Source organism: Ceratotherium simum, chromosome 26 (assembly GCF_057802395.1).
Source record: "Ceratotherium simum simum isolate JZ-2026a chromosome 26, ASM5780239v1, whole genome shotgun sequence".
Taxonomy (NCBI): domain Eukaryota; kingdom Metazoa; phylum Chordata; class Mammalia; order Perissodactyla; family Rhinocerotidae; genus Ceratotherium; species Ceratotherium simum.
Genome location: NC_141925.1, coordinates 43,000,449 through 43,021,987, shown reverse-complemented (window position 1 = coordinate 43,021,987; position 21,539 = coordinate 43,000,449). Strand labels below are relative to the sequence as shown.

The window sequence follows — 21,539 nt, the reverse complement described above, 5'->3', positions numbered from 1 at the left end:
GAGGTTGTGTCAGCCCACAGCCCGGCCTCCGCGGACCCTTCCTCCCAGGTCCGCCTCATCACTTGGCTCCGCCCCAATGCGGGAGGGCACTAATCCTATTGGCCAATCAAAGAACACTACCCACCTTCCTGATTGGTTCAGGGATGGGTAGTGACCCACCGTAAGCCAATCAAAGCTTTCCCTGTGAAAGCCGACGTGAGGCTCCGGGTCTTGGTACCCGGAACGGGTGAGGTGGAGGCTGCCGGGGGGTTCGCCTGACCCCGGGAAGCAGAGGTGAGAGATGCAGCGGGTGAGGGGGCAAGCGAGGAGGAGGAAACCCAGAGAGACAGAGACATCATCCTGGGGGACGGGGTGGAGGGGGTCCCAGGATCCTGCTGTGCAGCGGGCAGAGCCACCTCTGGACCACCCAGGACAACAGCCAATCCATTCTCTTTTGGTTTGGGCCAGTTTAAGTTGGTTTCTGTCCGTTGGAATTGAAGGAGTCCCACCCAGTATCCTCACCCGACCTGAAAGCAAAGCCTGAGCCCCTGCACAGGGTATCTGTGGCCTTCACAATGTGCGCCCTGCTTCCCTTGCCGGCCTTGGGCCGCCTCACGCACGCCCGTCGCTTTCCCATGTACAGAGGACTTCCACAACATGCTGGGAGGTGACCCTGACCACAACCCGGGAGCCAGGGGAGGAACCTGAGCTTCAGTATTAGGGGCTGTATCCAAGGTCACATAGGGATTAGAGATGTGGATGAACTGCAGCCAAGTCCTCTCAGAGCACAGCCAGTCTCCTAGCCGCCGGGGCCGTACTCCCTCCGCCCTCCTCCCACCTCGCCTAGGACTGGCTGCTTCCGAACCACACTCGGGCATCCCCACAGCACACTGTGGCTCTGACCCTCCCTCCTCCTCTCTGCTGAACTTAGTCCTTCACAGCTCTGCGTGTGCCCGCCTCCGCCTCCTCTGAGCCTGCAGCCTGCACTGGTCATTTGGCACTTGTGCCTTAGTTGCTGTGGGCTGGGTTGCTGCATTCCCACCTTGCTCCCCCTCACCCAGAGTCAGGGGCTGAAGGCGGGAACCTGTCCTATGCTGCTTTGGATTTGCCTTCTGACTATGTCAGGGCTAGAAACCACGGGATGTGACAACGGATGAGATTTGGGAAGTGAGGGCAGGAGAGGAGAGTCAAGCATGGTGACCTTTAGGTTTATTTCTGGCTGGGCTGTTATCACTAACCCACCTCAGGAAGGTGAAAGGAGGCCCAGGTTACCCAGGAGAGACCAGGAGGGTGGTCCCAAGGCCCCTGGGGATACAGCATTGAAGGTCCAGAGAGGGCAGGGCTGGAGGAGGAGGGTTGGGAGGTTCTGAGGTAAAGATGGAGGCCGAGGCCTTGGGAGTCGATGAGTTTACCCAGGATGAACTCATTCCTGTGGAAGAGAAGATGATCAAGGACAGACCCCAACATTTAAGGGACTGGCAGAGGACAAGGGAGAGGAGGAAAGGAGGAGAAGAGGAGGAAGGGGGTCATTGAAGGAGACTGGGAGAACAAGGAGAGTGGGTTGTAAAAGCCACATGAGAAGGAATTTTAAGAAAGGACTGTTCCAGAGTGGCAAATGATCTCAGGGGTCCATGGGAAGACTTCTTTCCAGAAGGAAGGGGCCCCCAAGACAGTCAGCTCAGGGGTCACTGAGGACCTAGGTCAGAGTAGTGTCCATGGAGTGGTGGTGCTGAGGTCTGACAGCAGTGGGCCAAGGGGCAACTGACGGAGGAGATACTGAGAAGCAAGTGCAGACCACTCGGCCAAGCCTGGCAAACGTGGATTAACAAAAGGAGAGACACCCTGAAAATTACGAAACACCACTGAGAGAAATTAAAGAAGACCTAATAAATGGAAAGACGTTCATGTTCATGGATTAGAAGACAATATTGTTAAAATGGCAATACTCCCCAAATTGATCTACAGATTCAATGCAATCCCTACCAAAATCGCACCAAAATCTGCCTTTTTTTGCAGAAATTGACAAGCTGATCTAAAAACTCATAAGGAAAAATGCAAGGAACTCAGAATCCTAAAACAAAATTGAAAAAGAAGAACAAAGTTGGAAGACTCACAATTCCTGATTACAAAACTTACTACAAGGCCACAGTAATCAAGGCTGTGTGGTCGTGGCATAAGGACAGATGTATAGAGCAGTGAAATAGAATTGAGAGTCCAGAAATAAACCCAAAATCCATGGTCAACTGATTTTTGACAAGGGCACCAAGACCATTCAGTGGGTCTTGAATAATCTGTTCTACAAATGGTCCTGGGAAACTGGATATCCACATGCAAAAGAATGAAGTTGGACCCTTACTTCATACCATATACAAAAATTAACTCCTAAATATAAGAGCTAAAACTATACAATTCTTAAAGGAAAACATAGGGGTAAATCTTTATGACCTTGGATATGGCAATGGATTCTTTTATATGACACCAATAGCATAAACAACAAAAGAAAAGATAGGTAAATTTGAACTTCACCAAAACTTTTGTGCTTCAAAGGACACCATCAAGAAAGTGAAAAGACAACCTACAGAATGGGATAAAATTTTTATAAACCATAAATCTGATATAAGACTAGTTCCAGAACATATAAAGAACAATAAAAAGACAAATGATTCAATTAAAAAATGGTCAAAGGATCTAAATAGACATTTCTCCAAAGAAGATATACAAATGGCCAACCAGCACATGAAAAGATGCTTGACGTCAATTGTCATTAGGGAAATACAAATCAAAACCACATGAGATATCATTTCACACCCACTAGGATGGCTATAATGAAAAAAAAAAAAGAAAAGAAAATAATAAGTGTTGGCAAGGATGTGGAGAAATCAGAACCCTCATACGTGGCTGGTCGGAATGTAAGATGGTGCAGCTGCTGTGGAAAATAGTATGGCTGTTCCTCAAAAAATCACATGTGGAATTACCACATGACCCAACAATTCCATTCCCAGGTATACACCCCAAGGAATTGAAAACAGATGTTCAAACAAAAATATACACAAATGTTCATAGTAGCATCATCTATAATAGCGAAAAAGCAGAAACAAACCAAATGTCTATCAAGTGATGAATGGATAAACAAAAGGTGGTATATCCACACAATGGAACATTACTCAGCCATAAAAAGGAATGAAGTACTGATACATGCTACAACGTGGATGAACCTTGAAAACATTATGCTAAAGTGAAAAAAGCCAGACACAAGAGGCCACATATTGTATGATTCCATTTATATGAAATGTCCAGAATAGGTAAATCCCTAGAGGTGGAAAGGAGATTGGTGGCTGGCAGGCCCTGAGAGGAAAGGAGAATGGGGAGTGACTGCTAACGGGTATGGCATTTCTTTTTCGGGGTGATCAAAATATTCTTGAATTAGATAGGGTGATGGCTGCACAACTTTGTAAACATGCTAAAAAGAAACCCCACTGAATTGTGTACCTTAAAAGAGTGAAATTTAGGGGCCAGACGGTGGCATAGTGGTTACATTCGTGTGCTCCGCTTTGGCGGCCTCAGGTTCGTGGGCCCGGATCCCAGGTGCGGACCTACGCACCGCTTATCAAGCCATCCCACATACAGAACAGAGAAAGATTGGCACAGATGTTAGCTCAGCAACAATCTTTCTCAAGCAAAAAGAGGAGGATTGGCAACAAATGTTAGCTCAGGGCCAATCTTCCTCACCAAAAAATCAAGAGTGAAATTCACGGTATGTGAATTATGTCTCAATTTTTTTAAAAAGGAGGAAGAATACATGAAGCTATCGTCTTGTAAAAATTGTTAACTCTCCTGGAAGGATAACTAGGAAACCGCCAACAGTGAGAGGGGACTAGGATTGGGGTGGGGGCAAGGATGGGAGGGAGTGCGCTTGTACATCGATTTTGAATCCTGTGAATGGATTACATTGTCAAGAAGTAAATAAAGAGAATAAAATCAAAGGAATCTGGCTGTGGGGGAAAGGAGGATACAGGACTGAAGGAGTGTTCCATTAGGAAGGAGAGACTGGGTCACGTTTGGAGGCAAAAGGGAAGAAACCTAAGTCACCAAGAGAGGATGGCTGATGAACCAACCGGATGGGGCCAGGAGCAACCACACAGAAAGGGTGACTGCTGCCCCTGAGGACCCAGGGAGGAGGTGAGGCGGGCAAGGACACGGAAGGGGTGGGGGTGAGGGGATGGGGGACTTATTTCACGCCAGTGGCCTTTATTTTCTCCGTGGAGGAGGCGGCCAGTTCACCAGGACTGGAGAGATGAGTGAGGGGCGCTTGGAAGGAAAGGGGCCTGAGCCTCCAGGGCGAGGTTAGGAAGGGCCTCTCATGGAATCAAAAAAGGCCCCAGTGACGCAGGACAGGGCTGCTGAGCAATTCTGAGGTTGGAAGCGCACTGTGGTGATTCTCACATCCACTCCACGGAGCCTGAGTAAGGCTCTTTGTGCGCTGGGGCACACTGTGCTACTGACGGCTGGCAGCTATCGGCTGTGGCCGCGCAGGGGTCGGCCCACCTAGGCGTCTGTCTGCTTTACATGCCAAATGTCGAGTGGGTGGGGGACGCGGGCCTTCCAGCGCCCATGGGAGGGAGGGCCCGTGGGGGCTGGGCCCCTTGCAGGGCTGCATGAGAAGCAGGGGTGGAGGTTCACAGCCCTAGCAGGGGTGCGCAGTGTCGGTAGTGCCCTGGGGAATCCCGCCGTCTCTGGGATGGGACTGAATTGGTTAGGGCCATGAGAAGAGGTGGTGGACGTTCCTGTGGCCTTCAGTCCTCTCAGTCAACTGAGTTTTCTGACAACTATTCACAACTAAGTCGGAAACTCTCCCTGCATTTCCAGCCAACCAGTTGCTGTCTGCTGTGCCCATGTGCTCTCCCGACACCCGAGGATGCCATTGGATTTTCACAGCCAGCACGGAGGGTGGTAGCCCCGTCGTTATGGTGGAGAAGCAAGGCACTCGACTTCGTCCACGGGCCCTCGGTCCTTCTCTGGGTCAGTGACCGTCCTCAGATCCACAGCCTGTAGATGCACCTGGGGTCCCATGGCTGGGGTGTGAGCCGGCACAAACCACGGGCCCCCACCTGCCTTGACGGATGCTGTCCCCCGGCCTGCACCCCAGCACTGGCCCTGCCCTTTTTAGCAGTCACTGCACCCACGGCTCATACTGAGCTCAGTCACCCCAGGGTTGTCTTTTTTCTTTTTCAAGGGTCCTTGAACTAGATTTCCTTGACACAGCAGACCAGTGCAGACCTCATTCCCAGCCACCTGTTCTGCATTATCTTTCTAATTTGTCTACAAGGATTTGTGAGCTATGTGGACATATCTCACAAATGAGATCCATTTATTCCTTCAACAAACCAGGGCTCCTATTAGACTGTGCTGGGGAACGGAGAGCCAAAGTCAGGTGAGACACTGTCCCTGCCCTGGAGGAGCTCACAGCCTGGTGGAAGGCAAGCCAGATCAACTGGCTACCTACCGCAGTGTGACGGGAACCAGCGGCCAGGGCATCTTAGAGGCAGCTAAGTCAGGGTGTTCAGGGGAGACTGCCTGGAGGAGGTGGAGCTTAAGTTGTTTTTTTCTCTCCAGGTTTATGCATGTATTTTTTACTACCTTATACATGTAGTTTTTGTAGAAAGAAATTAAAATGGTTTTTAAAAACATGAGAAATATTTTAATACCAAGGAAAGAGGAAAGTTTCTGTGGTTTTATCTGCTGGATCGGGGACAGAGAAATTCACTCTCGTGCTGCGTAGCCCTTTTCCATGATTGTTGGGACAGCCGATGGTTAGCTGGGGACACGTGTCTCTTGACTCCCAGTCCTCTACGGTAGACTTGTGAGCCTTGGGGGCTTCCGCTCAGGATCCTGTCTTCCACTAAGCTTTGGAAGAGAAGTAGAGAGGAAGTTTGAGAGAGCACGCAAGGAGGCCCAGAGGTGTGGAGTGGTGCGAACATTTAGGAATCCGAAGCAGCCCGGGGCGGCTGGAAGGCAAGGAGCCTGGCAGAGAGTCGCTGGAGGGGGGCCAGGCCTTCTGTGCTAAATTAGGGAGTTTGAACTTTATCTCAAAGGCTGCTGGGAGCTAGTGAAGCATTTGAGCCGGGGCAGGACAGGGCTAGCTAGTGAGGAGGGATGGTGGAGCCAGGTGGGGACTGCGGAGGCCGGCTGAGAGGGTGTCACAGGATCAAGGTGGGAAGTCGTTAGCGTCTGGTCCAGGCAGAGCACAGAGATGAAGAGTTAGGGTGATACAAGGGACATTAAGGAAGCAAAACCCTCTTCCTCGGTGCCTGACGGGATGAGGCTGAGTGGGAGGGCCGGCAGGACCCGAGAGCCTGGCTCCAGGGCCTGGGCGGGGGACGGGGGCAGCAGCAGCTTCAGGGAAATGACTTTCATTTTCCTGACGCGCAGGATGCTGAGTTCACTCTGTACGTGTGGGGGTCTCATGAGCCACCTAGGAGTCCTTCCAACACAAACCAACCAGACAACAGTGAGCGTGGTGAGCCTGCTCTTCAAGGGCAGATAAGGACTCCGGCAGATCTGCACTCATTCATCCATCTCACAGTTCACCTCAAAAGGTTCTCAGAAACCAACTCCAGGTTGCGCATCAGGAATCTGGATTCAGACTCGGCTAGCATCCAGGGAGCCCCATCACCAAGTGAGCGGCCCCCTCCTGGCACAGCCCCCAGGGTTGCTGCAGAGACGCTGGGTCCCTAGGCAGGAGGGAGTTTGGGGCTCTTTCTGGGGCCACGTGGCCCCTTTTCCAGAAGCTAAGCAGCCATTGTCTGGAGTCTGTCTCCTGGTGCTGCTTGTTTCCAGGGTTCCTCAAAGAGCAGCCACACAGCCACACCCGCTCCCCAAGTCCTTCCCTGCTTGGATGGTGAACTTTTTGGGTCTCCACGTTTCTTCTCCCTTAGAAGGGCACGTGGACCTCAGTCTGGGAGGTGAGGGCAGGCTCAGCAGGCGGGCGCTGGTGAGGGAGCAGGATGGGGACACGGAGACGGGACTCAGGTCCTTGCCCATCTGCAGCTGCACTTCTAGTTTGAAGGGTTGTGAATTAAGACTATGACATTCACAAGAAAGATGAAATAGTTCTTGGTTTATTACAATATTTCTATCATATTGTATTGTTGTCTGTCTGCTGACATTTCTGTCTCTTTCTAGAGTGTTTGCCTCCTATGCCAAAAACATGAGGTTGTGTACACACACACACGGGCATTTTTGCTTCACTAATGCTTTGGATCAAGTGCAACTGCTCACCAGTGTTATGTCATTAACATGACTGAGCTGACCAGAGCCATCAGAGAGGTCAAGGTGAGCTTCTTACCCAGGTCAGGAGGGAGACGGAGCTGAGGGAAGAGCGCAGCCTCTCCCTGCACCAGCCGGCTCTTGAGCCCCAGGAGAACAGGAGTCTCCAGGGCTGGTCTTCACCGGGGGAAGAAGAGCCTTCAGGGCTCCCCAGTGCCGAAAGGAGGGTCCGATTTTTCAGCCTGACACTCATGGCCTGCTGGGATCTTGTCCCGTCTGCGACACGCCTGCACACGAGACCTATCATTTTATCAATTGCCTGGGCAGGGCTCCATGCTCCTGCCCTCTCCACCTGGAGCAGCTCCTTCAGGCTCCCTTGATACGATGCTGCTCGAGTCACCTCCCGGCAAAGCCTGTGCAGCCCCTCTAGCTTTGGGCGTAAGACCGACTACACCTGCCCCTTTTCCTACTCTTAGAGGTGGGTCCTGACACTCAGCACGGATCAGTCCTCACTGAGGGACCGTGTTCATCAGGTGGGGAGAGAGAGAGAGAGGCTGAGTGCCCTTCTCAACAGGCCTCCACGCCCCCCGCAAGGCAGCTGCCCTGGCACACGAGCCCAGGTCCCTTGCTGTGGCTGAGGTGGGCCACAGTTTCTCAGGGGCCCCCTAGCTTGCGCTGAAAGCATAAAATGGGTTATGTCGCCACCAACTGCCTGGTTTACTCAGCAAAAGTCAGCCAGGGCCTTGTGGCCTTTGTCGAGAGGGAAGAGAGCGTTCAAATCCTTTCAGGAGACAGCAACCCCTTGGGGGAGAGAAAGGGGAGAGGCCCTGACAACCTAGTGGGAGGGCCACGCTCCAGGTGAGACCTGCTCTAGCTCAGCGCCACCCGCGTGAACTGGCGAGTCCCCCTCCCCTGGGCCTCAGCCACCTTCTCTCAGATGAGGTGAAGTGTCGGTGCTGGTCGATTCCACTGCGGGGGAGGGTTGGAGTAAGGAAAGCAAGGCTCTCAGAGGAGGGGCTGACACCACGGCTGTGGTTTGACCACGACCAAGCCTGCTGGAGAGCCACAGGCGCCATCCAAACCAGTCCCACCACAGCTGGTGAGGCAGGCAAGGCAGTGATGACACCCGGGCTCTGACGAGGGGGAGCAGGCGGCTGTGGGTCAGTTTCTTGGCTCTCTACGCCAGCTTTTCCCTTCCTGGCTAAGTGTGGGTGCTACTGCTCGCCTCCCAGTTGTCGTGAGAGTGAACTGAAGCGATGCTGCAGGGGCCCCGGCCGGCCCCACAGATGGCGGCTGGCATTACCCTGACACCACACTGTCCAAGACGCCACAGGGAGACTGGCTTCGTAACACCTCACAACATAGACACTTTGCAAGAACGCATTCAAAGACAAAGACACACACGAAGCACATTAACAGGGCTGCCTATGGGAGAAGATATGGGGACACGAGAATAAGTACATAAATAGAATAGGAGGGCCTTGCACAGATGGGTGCTGATGAAGCACCATGACCGAGGAACAGAATTAACTCTATCCTCTGCACCTGAGATTAAAAAGGGGGCATAAACCCCAAAACCTCAGGTGAAAAGTGGCTTACTGAGAACTGTGTGACGTGGCTAGACAAGGCCAGTGCCCCCAAAAGCCACCTTGGTTGCCACGTGCTGCCCGCCTGCGTGGGAGCACTTTCAGCAGTTCTTTACTGGAGATCCTCACTACACCAGCTGGCTTCCCTGTCCTCCAGGGCCCACATCTCCCTGACAAACAGACCACACCACTGTCCTAGTCCGACGCACGCATGGTGGGTTAGGGTTAGGTGGCCTTCCTTCAAAGTGCTCCTCACGCGTGCCAACGTGTGCCGAAGGGCGCCCATCACACTGCCACCTGTCCTACCCCTCCAATTCATCCTCCACCATCTACACTGCAGCCAGGTGCCTTTCCCTCTAAGCTTTTTAATTACACTAATGACAGAGAGAACAAAGCAGGGAACCCTCCTTGGCCTCCCGTGCTGCACTGGCCAGGAGTGACCACTGTTAAGTTTGGGGCACATTCTTCAGTCCTTCCTGTTGATAATACACATAAATGTGCTCAGATTCCATGTATTATTCTCCAGGTTCTATCTAAGTCCTCAAAGCCACCAAGTGTCCCCAGGACAGCTGTGCTGACTTCTCTCACCACCCCCTTTGAAGGACTTACAGTTGTCTCCGTGTTGTCATGTCACCCACAGTCGGGCAGCAAGCACCCTTCTGGTCCACAGTGTAAACGCTGTGGAAGGACAGAGTCCCACACGCGGCTTTACTGGGTTGAAGAGTGTGTGTTCTTGAACTTGTAATACTTTCAAAGTGCCTTCCCATAAGGTTTACCCCCGAGTGATCTGAGACACCCATCCCGTGACACTCCTCTGCTGAAGATCAAGCCTGGAGAGGAGCCTGAACAGAGGGCAGGCAGTGACGGGTCAGGTCCCACCCCCGTCCTGTGTGCAGCCGCACACGTGTGTGTGCATGTGTTGTGGAGTGGAGGCAAGGCCGGGGACAGGAGTCAAGTGGCAAGAACTGAGGTAGCGGAGGTGGACGAGGGCTAAGGAGTGAAGACACCACTCAAGGACGGCAGGACTGACCCTTAGACTGTTTGGGCTGTGTGGCCACACCAGAGGCCAAAAGAGGAAAGAGAACAGCTGGGTGGATGACCTTTCCAGCTGCTGAAATAGGGCTGGGCAGAATGGGCTGGCTGGAGCGTGGGTGTGGGGGAAGGCAATGGTTTTGGTCTGGGCCCTCCTGAATCTGGAGGGACTGAGGAACATTGACCCCAGGTGAAGCCAGGCTGTGGTCATGAGGTCTGGAGGTGCAGATCTAGGAACCAGCAGCAGGTTCTCATGGCCCTTACAGAGCACACTCTTCTGAGGCTATCACCCCAGCACCCTGGGCTGCAGGAAGCACCCTGGAGGGGGACAGGAGTCTCCTGGGGAGACCTCTCGGCACCCTGGTCCCTGGCAACACCCCTTTGCCCTCCCTCCCCAGGCAGAGAGGCAGGGCCCCCTGGCTCCAGGAAGACTTGGCTTCTGTTCTCTAAGCCAATCCTGCCAGAAAGGGAGGCACTGGAAGGTGGGGCACAGGCTGGGTGCCCCCCAGGTCAGGGAGCACACCCAGCCCTCCAGCAAGGCCCATGGTCTGGCTGGGTCACTTGTCAAAACCTTGGTCATTGATTGTTTGAATGACATGTGAAATGCTCTACAGTGTTTTCTGAAGGGTGACGGGTAGGAGGGGTGGCCAAGCGGGGAGAGGAAACCCAAGAATGTGGAACTTGGGAATTCAGGGAAGACAGTGTCTCAAGAATGAGGAAGTCTCAAAGTATGATGCAAGTATGATAAAGAGAGAAATGCCCGCTGGGTCAGACTGCCGAGCAGGTCAGGGGTGAGATGGCGGGGAGGCAGTGGGCTGAGGAATAACTGGCAGTGAGAGAGTGGAGAAAGCCAGTGTAGACAGCACCCTTGAAGAAGGCTGGCCAGGAAGGAAGAGGGTCAGGGAGGGTAAAGACAGAGGGCCTGGCGCTGATCAAAGGATCCAAGGGCAGCGTGGGTGCTGTCAGAACACAGAGCTGTGGGCTGGACGGCAGGGGTGGAAGCAGAACCGACCGACAGGGGTGTGGGGCTGCCAGGAGGGAGCGCGGAACACAGGAGAGGCACTGAGGCCCACTCGGGAGTCAGCGAGTCCCAGGGGACAGGGAGCCCCGGGGCACACAAGTGCAGGAGGATGGAGTGGCTCCAAGGTTTCCCAGTCACTCGTCTCGCAGCAGCTCCCCACAGAAGGGAGCAGGTGCCAGCGAACCCCAATCCAAGCGCACAGCACTCACCATCAGGTAACTCGGAAAGAACTGCCCCGGCTCTAGAAAACAAACCCGAGACCCACTCCTGCTGACACAACTGGTCCTAAGGAATGACTGTCCCTCTACCCCACCTACTCACTTTACAAGTTTAGATGAATTCACACAATTAATTCATACTAGATCTTGCAATGACAAGGAAGTGTTTTTTAATTTATAACAGAAACATATGTAACATAATTCTCTCTCTTCAAAACAGAGAACCCTATAAATACACAAAGCAATTTCTATTTGTATTTACCCAGGGACATTCGCAGCCAGAAGGGGGCTGGGACTGGGAGAAAAGCCAAGGACTAATTCCATTTAAAAAAACAAGAAACTGCCTCAAAAAAAATAGCATTTTTCTACTTGTCAGTAGCTACACTTTCCCCTACTCTGTGTATGAACATGTGAAACAGAAAACAGCACCTGTGAAAACACATCTCAGCAGGGCAGTCAGAGATGAGGCCACGCCGGGGTGGGGACTCCAGCTCCTCTTCGGAGCAGCTCACAGCCACAGTCTGCCCTGGAGATTCTCTTTCCAGGAAGTACCCCCATACCCACGACAACGGAGAACTCCAGGAGCCTCGCTTCTCTTGCTTGTAGTTAGCTGAAGAATCTAGAAATCAAACACAGCCGTTAGAAATACAACGGGGGCCGGCCCTGTGGCTTAGCGGTTAAGTACGTGCGCTCCGATGCTGGCGGCCCGGGTTCGGATCCCAGGCGCACACCGACGCACCGCTCTTCTGGCCATGCTGAGGCCGCGTCCCACATACAGCAACTAGAAGGATGTGCAGCTATGACATACAACTATCTACTGGGGCTTTGGAGGAAAAATAAATAAATAAAAATAAAAATAAAAAAAAGAAATACAACGGGATTCAGTCGTTCCAACACCAGGCAATCGCCATCTGAAGGTGCCGTGTACGGTCACAGCCACGCATCCAAGACAGCCAAAACCAGTGCTGGGTCTGCGGCACCACCACCAGATGGGAATGGGGACAGATGCCATCAACGTACAGCTCCTACTGGATGGCTTCTGGGGAATGGTTACTGATTAATATGGTGGCTTTAAAACTTGAAATCAAGAACACAGGACAGTCTCAGAAAATCAGAATAGAAAGGACCCCAAGATCATCCAGTTCAACTTCATTTTTCAGACAAGGCCCCAAAATAAGTGACTAATTTCTGAATGCAGGCAGAGCTTTATTCATTAGTCGTTCTCAACTGTTCCATAAGGAGTGATACTTAACCATTTAAAGCTGTGAAAAACACCCCCAAAGAGCTGAAGGTCTCAGCAGCTGCTTTTCAATGGGATACCACAGAACCCCTGTGCACACACTGGGGCAGCAGAAGCTACACAGGATGTAAGCAGACAGGAGGTCTGGACCTCTCATGCCACAGGGACAGAGAGCACGTGCATGCTGACAGCAGACAGACAGGGCGGTAGTTCTTCCAGAACCAGAAGACCTGGGGTGACTCCTGGCTGCCGCTACTTCCCGCTCTGGGAGGCTGGGCTCGGGTGACACTGGAGCGCTGAAGGGGCCAAGTCACACAGGGCCGTGAACGCAGCAGGAAGCACTTGACGTGTTACTCCGAGGGCAACGGGAAGCCACTGCAGCTTCTGAATACAGAAACGACTTTTTTTAAAAAAACACACATTATTCTGGCTGCTTTGTGGAAAAGAGATTGCAGGGGCATAAGAACAGCAGCAGGGCGAGCAGCCCCCTTTAACCCAGGCAGGCTCTCATCCTGCTCTGCTCGATACCCTAGGGTGGACGTCGTGATGTGGTGCCACCTTCCTGGTCCAGGCTTTAGGAAACTGGCAGCTTCACTCGTCATGTTACAGCACCTCACTTCTCATTTATCCCTTCACAAACCCAAGCTGCCACGTAAGTCCAACTACTCCAGGACCATCACACTGGAGAGGCCATGTGGGCTCCAGCTGACAGTCCAGTCACGCACCTGACTGGGATGAGGGCCACCCCAGCCACTGAAGGGGGGCATTTGCTGTACTCTGTGGGACACCCAGAAGCGGAGGGGACGGGACAGAGCAGAGCCATAGAGCAGCTGGCTAGGGCACAACCACACAGGATGCATGAGGGCAGAAACATCAGAAGCACCTTCCTGTCCAACCCCAAGTGAAGCCATGGAGAAACAACGTGCTAGCCAACTCTCCTGATGATCTCTGATGCAGTCACGCCGAGAAACGTGCAGCCTTGGGGCCAAAACCAGTTTGACATCCCCTCTGATCATTTGTAACTGCCATCCAGCTTGAGTTCCAACAGGGCTGTGGTGTTCAGGCCCAGACCCTACTGGTGAACCAGGACAGAGCACAAGCCGCAGAGTCAGTGAGGGGAGAGGGAGGCCTGGCAGAGCACTGAGGCAGCATGGTTTAGTTATTCCACTACCACTGGGATTAAATGATCCCATTACTAATGCCAACTGTCTGCGATATAAACATGCAAGACTCATTCTATCATCAAAGTGAAGAATGAGTTAATTTACCTTATACAGATTTTAACCCTTTGTTCAGCGTATTATATATGGTATTGTAAGACAGTAAACAGAAGGTTTTGATACAACTGTTTAGACATTTGAATAGAAGTTAGATCCCTACTTCGAATTAAGGATGTAAATAAACTGCTGATATCTCAAAGATCTAAACATAAAAAACAAAACTATAAAAGTATCAGAAGGAAACAAGACATGATTTGTCAATTAAGAAGAAATGCAAATAGACAATAAGCAAATGAGAAGATGCTTAACTTCACTAGCATCAAGGAGACACAAATTAAAACATCAGAAAGGTCCAATGAGGCCCCACCACAGGTAATCCACTTTCTGAACTCCACTGATAGAAACAGAAGTCCGTGCACTGAGCCCTGAACCTGGGTGAGCCGCCGCCTCTGCCTGCTGCGCTAGGGAGCTTCGGTTCCCTCTGACCCTCTTCACTGAGCTCGGGGGCTCTCCTGTGCTTTCTTCCCAAGTCCGAAAGTCCCCCCAAACTCTTCCCTCTCAAGCATCGAGCAGCTTAAGGAAAATGAAACATTCCTGTTAACCTATGATGAAGAGCAAATTTAGTCTCCTTTTGCCTCAAATTCTCCTACTCAGTTTAAAGGTCATTACCAAGTGTCCCATCAATGTGTCTTCTTAGGGAAGGAATTGTTCTTTCGTGTGAGAGGAACTCTGCTGCTCTCCCAAAGCAACCAATTAAAAATGCACAATATTTCTATCTCCACCACAAAGATTCAATATTGTAAGCCATAATAATAGGTCAAAGGGTAAGAAAAAAAAGGCTTATCTTTGTGGCATTTGATAACAATCATTCCTGATAAAAGCCTTTAGTAAAAAACATTTCCTTAACATGATAAAAAGAAGAATATATCTCAACCAAAAGTCAGCATCATGCTTAACCATGTAACAGCAACAGTTTTGTTACAGGCGGGAAAGCTGTGGGATGCTCCGAGGCATCACCACTATTTAGCAGGTTCTGGAAGCACTAGCCCAAATGGTTAGACAGGCTCTGAATACAATAAGAGATGTAAATGATAGAAAGAAGAGAAGTTTCCCATTACTTGTATATGATAATCATTTTCCTAGAATATTCAGGGAAGCAACTGACATAAGTGACATAACTCTCAAAAAACTAATTCAGAAAGGTATTTGGTTACAGAGGAAAAAAACAGTCAACTTACAAGAAACAACACCTGATTCTGTAACCATGTGAAAAGATGCTTGATCAGGGACATGCTAATTCTAACAATGAGATCCCATTTCAGATGCACCAAACTGGCAAAGATTAAAACGTCTCACAGCGCAAATGACGGCAAAGCTAGGGAACGAATCTCAGACACTACCAAAGGGGCCGTGAACTGGTGCAGCCACTTGAGAGACCAATTCAGCAACACCTCGTCCAGCTGAAGATACACATATCACCGCCCAGTGATACGACACTGAAATAAATCATAGAAAACGCAGGCATGGGGATAACCCATCACCTTCTCTCTCTATCTACTCATCACTGTTAATATGACGATACCCTCCTGGGATGGAATGCTGCTCAGTTATTTTTTTTTTTTTTTAAATGAGGCAGTTCTTTTTTGTGCTTAGAAAACACCCCAAATGCATTAAAGACATATTATAGTACAAAATGTATAATTCTGTTTCTGGGGAAGATTTTATATATATATATATATATATATATATTTATATATATATATATATATATATATATATATATATATATATATACCCACATTCTCAAATATTCACAAAAAAACCCTTCAGGATGGACACATATGAAACATCAGCAGTGGTCACCTCTGGAGAGTGGACTTGGGGACTGAGAGCTTTTACTTTCCACCCTTTTTTATTTAAACTTTAAGCATGTAGCATTTTTATAATTTAAATCGAAATACTGACAAAAAGTTGCGAGGAGGGGTAGAGGAAACAGAACCACAGGTGCTGAAATCGTCAAAGACGGGTAATGAGCAGATCGTCAGGCTACTCTTTCTACCTTTGAATAAGTTTGTAAAACGTCCATACTAAAAGTTCAATAACAATTAAGTGAAAAAAGAAAAACTATGTCCATCTTGTCTGTGTCCCATGAAATGACTTTAGAAACAAACCCTGTAATCCACATGTACTCAGGACCAACATGCTCCCAGGAATGCAGATGGACGGGGAGAAGCTCCAAGATCAGACGCTGGGGTTCTACAAGGTTCAGTTAGTTGAATTTTCAAATCGAAACCATTAAAAAGTAACACTTTAGCATAAATGAAAATGTATCAAAATAGAAAAGTTCACATTTTATTTTGAAAATCCACTACTGGTAGCATACTAAGGTGCCAAGTCAGAGGAAAAAGCCGTCACGTATCCTTGGCCCAAGGAAAGAGAAGCCTGGAGACTTGCAAAGACAAAGGAAGTCAGACCAGGGCAAGGAACACCAAGGCCCAGCAGGGCAGATGCCAGCGGAACGCATTAATACTAAACAAGCTGCATCCAGTGAGAGGAAACCCCAGACCTGGGGAAAGGCACAGTCAACGTGAAATAGAAACTCGAGCAACGATATGACCGGTGTCCACAATAATTGCACAAAATAATGAGCAGTAATCAAAGACGAGTGTGAAAACGTAACTGAGAAGACAGAGAAGTGATGTAATCCTGGAAATGGGAGGATAAAGGGCTGAGGATCAGGGCAGGGTAAGCAGAGTTCCCACGGCGTCGTGTACCAGCCCCGCCTCATCTCACAGCCCTGTCCTACAGCACTTCCCTCTAGCCCTACAGCAGCAAACCAGAGTAAACTGCCAGAAGTGAACATCATCTGTGAGAAACCTCTGGAACAGTGGGTCTTATCCTTTTATGGGTCATATAGCCCTTTGAAAAAACTGATGAAAGTGATGGATTCTTCTTCAAAAATCCCAGAAAATGCACAAACGTACATAAAGGTGAAAAATCATAGACCCTGCCGGAAGCCATTTAACTAGTTCTCTTTCTCAAAACACATTATTACTTAGTCAATCAGAAGAACCTAGTCTGGGTATCTCCAATAATTCCAATTGATGGAAAAGAACTTTATGAGGAGCCCGAGCCCGTTCATACTCGATGATGTGATGTTCTGGCTACCCTACAAGCCGGCTGCGTCCTCTGGCCTGTTTGGTCCTCTATCCCAACCCCCCACTCCTGCCGCCCTGCGTGGTAGCTATTCAAAGCCGACTCTCGCTGCTGGGCCCTCCTGCATCTGCCTCTCCCCACCCTGGGCCTGGTTCCCGGGCCCGCTCCACAACGCCTCTTCCTGTTGCAGCCCCTCAGTCTCCCCGGCAGCCCTCCAGGCTGGCAGCCTGCTCCTTCCCCTGGCTACATCCCTCTACCTCTTCTCCCCGCTGGCACGCGTCAGCCGTCACACTGTGGTGGTCCTCACCTGCTGGGAACACACATTAAGCTGAGTGGTCCCCTGACGCCCACCCTTTCTAGGCTTAAACTGAACCAGAGAGCAGCCCAGGCCCCTCTCCCCACTCAGGGGTGGGCCAGGACTCAGCACAGCCCTGCTGCACCTCCTCCCATGACAACTGCCCGAGCTTAGGGCAGTCAGTCGCCACAGTGCCGGCCGCAGTGAAGGCAGCAGGATATATGGTCAAAGAAGGGTCAAAAGTGCCACCCAACCGCCACCTGTGTTTGCAAACAAGGTTCACATTATTTAATACATTATGTTTCTAGTCGCCATCCAATCCCTCTCCTCTCCTGAGAGCGTCCTGAGAAAGGAGTCTATGTTACTGTGGTCCACACCCTGGCTGCACCCACATCACCTCGGAGTTTGTTACCAATACAAACCCTCGGGCCCCACCCGACCTGCTGCATCAGAATCTCTGGGGAGGCGACCCTACAACATATCAGGATGCCAAAAAGAATTACAGAGCAAAGGCCCGCACCTGTCTCTCATGGCCCTTTCTGCAGACTGTGACCACGACCGCTGTGGATGCTGTCACAGTGATAGAGCAGGCCACATCCTTGTGAACACACACTTGTCCTCTGTGGGACAGATGATTTTTGCTCACAGCCATTCATTCCCTTTATCTAATAGATTTGAGGACCCTTCTCTGGGTTCTTGAAACTCTTAGGCTCATCCCAGTCCATCTCAGCTCCACCCTCGATCTGTGACTGCCCTAGCAGAGCCCTGCAGAGGGTGGTCAGGAAAACCAGGCCGAGACTCCTTATCTTCTCCCTCCAGTATCTCAAGGCACCAAGACACTCACTTGATGTTCGTTCCCTATTGCTTAGGCTCACTTCTTTCACTATTTGCCTGTACCCTTCTTCCTCTAAATCGGTGTCTGGGATTACATGTGCCTGCAGGCAGGGTTTATGCCCCTAATTACGAACCCAAGAAATGAAAAACAGACCGAGTCCACATTTGATGGAACCTAAGGAAGTGCAAGGCAAACTTAAAGATGTGATCACTTCATCCACGGAAGATGACACTGAAGCCCAAAGGGGTTAAATGACGTGGCTGAAGTCACAGCAAGAGAGTTAAGACTGAGAATCCAGATTTCCCATTTCTCAACCCTGTAATGAACTTAAAGGGCACTTCACTAATCACTGATTCTGAAGATCAGAACAGGGAATCTGGTCATCTCCTGAAATTTAATTAAGTAGCCCTCACTGACACCTTCCCCACAAAGAACACAGACTCCATCCAAGCAAACCTTAGTAGGAAGCAGGTTTGGGGCTCGTTATGGCTGCCAAAAGAGGATGCGGAGAGAGGCGAAGGGGCCGAAGAAACTCTCCCGGGGGAAATGCTTTCCCAGGAAGGGGTAAATGAAAAGGTGCCAACCTAAGTGGTTATTTATAGTCACACAACAAAGGGATGACTTCAGTGACACTGCTGAGCTGGGAGAAAAGGCATTTCATAGGTACCCGAAAGATCAAGAGACTGTGTCTAACAGTCTGCCTAGAGAACAACACGGTCCTCATCCGACAACAAGCGAATGCCTGCCTGGCCCAGTTACCCTTGAGAAAGTACAACTCCATTTTGAGGAGGAAAAAAAGTGGAGATGTGGGGAGAGAGAGAAGAATTAATGATATATAAATCACAAAAATACATTTAAACACGTTATTACTCGTTTAGGACTCAGATCAGTCTAACCGCAGGCGTGAAGCATCTTTAGATTCAACAGTAGATTTGACAGTTTCTTCTTAATCTCTCTGGGAAGAAGGCTATCAAAGAGATTCTCTGTCTAGATCCAGTCACATACTGTGCGAGATGACATCTGCTCCTAGCATTTCCTGGCAACTGACCAGTCCAGCCCGGACACAGGAAGGCTATTTTGGAACAAGGGACCCTCTGACCCCAGAGGACACCTCTAGCCTCAGCGTTGGCACCAAGCTCTGTGGGGCCTGCTGCTCCAGTGCTCACCTGGGGCCAACTCTCTCAAGGACTAAATCCCAGAATCTCAACCACAGGAGTGTACTCTCCGCAGCCTGGCCTCATTTCCACCTGAGCCCGGGGCCGCCTGACTTCCCAGGACACATTTGCAAGAGTCTGTTAAGACACTCCTCCCCTGAAGCTGGTCAGGCAACGTGGCTCAATCCTCCTCATCGCCCAAAGGGTGCAGCTTCTCTTAAGTATGGAAAGCAGAGAAGAGGGAAGAAATTCCTCAACATCTGAGAGAGAGATAAAGACCCAAGGGCACCAAGAGGTAACACTCCAACTGCAGAAAGAAGCTGACTATACTCAAAGCTTCAGATCTCATCTCGAGTTTACATTTCAAATCAAATGAAAATGGCAACAGCTGTTTATACATATGCACAAAGACCTCCACAGGGATACGGTCTAATTCTCTGAGCTTTATTCCTTCCCCAATCTGTAAAATGGAAATAATTTCTCCCTCAAAGGAATGTTGGGAAGACTGAATGGGTTTATGGACATTATGAAGCACCATAGACAGGGAATAATGTTCAGACGCTAGGAAGAACTGTTAAGAAACCCTTTACCCCGAGAATTCCTGCTCACTCATTACAGACCTCCGCCTACTCCCTGAGGTCGAACGTAAGCATTACGTGAATTCCAGAGACCATACAGAAAACACTGACACACGTAACCATATAAATACTCAAAACAAATGGAAGAAAATATTTGAACTTAAATAACAGACATTTAATTAGCATCTTTCACATAAAAAAGAGTTCTTACAAATGAATAAAAAAGACTCAAGGGAAGAGTTGATAAAAGAATATCGACAGGCAATTCGCATAAAGGAGATAGCTGGCCAGTAAATACAAAAAGATGGTCACCTTCACTAGAAACTGGGGATATACAGATTAAAGTGACATACCACTTGTATCCACTATTTTAGGGAAAAAATCCACCCAAGGAAAATTTGGGAAGCTAATTTAAGAGTTGGTACCCAATGCAAAGCCCCTTCCTTCTGGTATTTAAGGATTCCACCTGCTCAGCCTTAAAAAGAATGAGTTGAGACACCCTGCCCAGGTATACAGAGCACCTAGTCAATTTTTCTACTGTTTCATTCTTAAATGTGAATAGGCAACCAAGAAACACCAACCATTTGTGGAAAGTCTACAACACGGAAAAGAAAAAGGTCAAAGCAAATAAGCAGAAAAAGAAACATTTCAGAGAGTAAAAGAAATGTGAAAGAATGGTCCTTATCTTTTAGAGATATATAGGGAAATGTGGATGAAATGATTTGATTACTGGGATTTGCTTCAAATTAATCTAGCAGTGCTGGGGAGGAGGACATGGGTGGGGTCGTAGATGAAAACACTGGCTTTATACTGATAATTATAAAGCTAAATGTTGAGTACATGGGGGAATCATTATACTAGTCTCCCTACTTGAGTAAGTTTGGGATTTTTCATAATACAAAGAGGGTGAAAAAACAGTGGGATACTATGGAAAAGGGAAATCTGAAAAGAGCTTGTGGATTCAAATATTTGATTGCTGAAAGGAAAAAGCCAATGGAAGAGTTGGAAAACAAAATACATTTCTGGGGCAGGGGGGAGAGAAAAAACACACAGAGGATATAGAGGGTCCCTGTAGGAGGTCCAACATCAACCAACAGAAGCCCCAGAGCAAGAGGACAGGGAAAGAGAGGGGAGAATGTCATTACAGAAATATTATAGAATTCCTTAGCTCTTAAGAACTTGAGCCTCTAGAATTAAGGTGCCCATCTAAAGGACTTGAGCATCTGACGGGTGCCTGGACACATTACTGTGAAGCTTTAGATGAATAAAGAGAGAGATATTAAAAGAATAAAGAGGGGCTGGCCCCGTGGCGTAGCGGTTAAGTGCACGCACTCCGCTGCTGGCGCCCCGGGTTCGGATCCTGAGCACGCACCGAAGCACCGCTTGCCGGGCCATGCTGAGGCGGCGTCCCATATAAAGTGGAGGAAGATAGGCAAAAAGAGCAGGATTGGCATGGATGTTAGCTTAGGGCTGATCTTCCTCACAAAAAAAAAAAAAAAGAATAAAGGAATCAAGAATAAAGAGATATTAAAAGATTCCAGATAGAACAAACCAACCAACCAACCAACCAGATTTCTCAGAAGTGACATCCAAGAGACAGTCTGTCCTCAGACTTGCACGCGGCCTCTGGAGCTGACGTGGAGTTCTAGGATGGACAGGAATGCTGACGGGAGAGGTGAGCTCTGGTGGGGGTGGGGTGTGAGCATCGAGATGAAGAGGTTTTGGCAGGAGTGGCCTGAGTGGGACAGGTGTGAAGGAGAGGCAAGGTCTGAACGGGGTGAGATCTTCTAAGTAGGGGCAAGTCCTAATAGGGGCATAGTTTCTAATGGAAGAGGGAGCTTTGAACTGGGGGGCAGGTCCTAAATTGGGTGGAAGGCTCTTTTCATTTTCAAATCTATACCCAGGCAATATATATATATAATATATATGTTTTTATATAGATTTATATGTTTTTTATAT

General features: G+C 49.5%; 1 protein-coding gene and 1 long non-coding RNA gene across 2 annotated transcripts in view; one reads left to right on the top strand and one right to left on the bottom strand.

Moving 5' to 3' along the window:
- The first annotated feature begins 235 nt into the window (after window positions 1-235).
- On the top strand, window positions 236-6,111 carry LOC147913686 (uncharacterized). Its single transcript, XR_015556448.1, has 3 exons — window positions 236-273; window positions 4,017-4,158; window positions 4,846-6,111. It is a non-coding gene; the product is annotated as an uncharacterized LOC147913686 (long non-coding RNA).
- Window positions 6,112-11,249: 5,138 nt separating this feature from the next.
- The window catches only part of FKBP6 (FKBP prolyl isomerase family member 6 (inactive)), a 29,348-nt gene continuing 19,058 nt past the window's right edge, over window positions 11,250-21,539 (bottom strand). Inside the window, exon 9 of the mRNA XM_014796530.2 lies at window positions 11,250-11,721. The gene's annotated coding sequence lies outside the window, so the exon portion shown is untranslated. The remainder of the gene's footprint in view (window positions 11,722-21,539) is intronic.